This window comes from Peromyscus leucopus, chromosome 16_21 (assembly GCF_004664715.2).
Source record: "Peromyscus leucopus breed LL Stock chromosome 16_21, UCI_PerLeu_2.1, whole genome shotgun sequence".
NCBI classification, from domain to species: Eukaryota; Metazoa; Chordata; class Mammalia; order Rodentia; family Cricetidae; genus Peromyscus; species Peromyscus leucopus.
The window spans coordinates 55,407,347-55,408,711 of NC_051084.1; the positions used below are offsets into that span (position 1 = coordinate 55,407,347).

Sequence of the window (1,365 nt, forward strand, 5' to 3'; positions counted from 1 at the left end):
ATGACAGTGGCAGTGGAAACCTAAGAGATTACACTTTTTAAATATATATTATAATTAACTTAATTTCACATATCAGCCACAGATCCCCTGTCCTCCTTCCTCCCCTCTCAGCCCTCCCCACAAAATCCACCCCCCATTCCCACCTCCTCCAAGGTAAGTTCTCCCCTGAGGAGTCAGTTCAGCCTGGTAGACTCAGCCAAGGCTGGTCCACTCCCCTCCTCCTTATACCAACACTGAGCAAAGTGTCCCAGCATAGGCCCCAGGCTCCAAAAAGCCAGCCCATGCACCAAGGACAGTTCCTGGCTACACTGCCTGAGGGCCTCCCAAACAGTTCGGGAAGCAGATGCAGAAATCCACGGCTGAGACTACGTCTTTAACAACAAGCATGAAACAGCGGAGCAAACTGGAAGTAGGGTGAGAATATATGACCTCAAATTCCACCCCCAGTGACATACTTTCTCCAAGAATGATGCACCCCCTAAATCTCCCCAAACTGGTTTACCAACTGGTGATCAAATTCTGGAGCCAATAAGGGACATTTCCCATCTGCACCACCTTCCAATCTCTAGTCTCCATAATCGCTTGCCATAAAATAATGAAAAATGCATTTAGAATAACTTCAAAAGTCTCCATATTCTTTTAAAGTTAATTATCTTTTGCAACTCAAGTGAATTTACTTTTGTTATGGTTAATCTTGGCTTTTTTCCACATAAAATATTCTGATCATATTCTTCCATCTCCTCAAGTCATTCAAGATTCTCCCTACTCACCAAATTGTATTATTTCTCCTTCTTAGAAAAAAATCAAAATAAGAAAACAAACAAGAAAAAAATAAAACAAAACTAGACCAAGTAAATGATAAGTACATGCACACAAAGACAAAACAGAACATTAAGTTTGTTTTGTGTTGGCTAACTACTCATGAGCAGGGTTCCTGCCTGGAGTGTGATTGATATAAACAGCTTTACTCAAAATTATCAAATGATTTATGAATTTGTGTCATTCTTGCACAAGGGTCATGATAATCTCCCTTTTGTTCCAATTTCAGTATTTATACTGCTACAGCAAGCACTCAACATAGTTCCTATTGTAACACCAGTTTTATATATATATATATAATATATATTATATATATATTATATATATAATATATTATATATATATTATACTGCTACAGCAAGCACTCAACATAGTTCCTATTGTAGCACCAGTTATATATATATATATATATATATATATATATATATATATATATATATTTCTAACGTACACTTCTAACATATAATGACGCAGAATACTTAGCAACAGCAACAGTTCACAAGAGAGAAATAGGGGCATAGTGAGGAAATACTGGATCAAAGCAAG

At 37.1% G+C, this 1,365-nt stretch overlaps 1 non-coding gene across 1 annotated transcript; it reads right to left on the minus strand.

Annotated features, from left to right (window-relative positions):
* Positions 1-970: 970 nt before the first annotated feature.
* Positions 971-1,072, minus strand: LOC114690592. Its single transcript, XR_003734105.1, has one exon. It is a non-coding gene; the product is annotated as a U6 spliceosomal RNA (small nuclear RNA).
* Between the last annotated feature and the right edge of the window lie 293 nt (positions 1,073-1,365).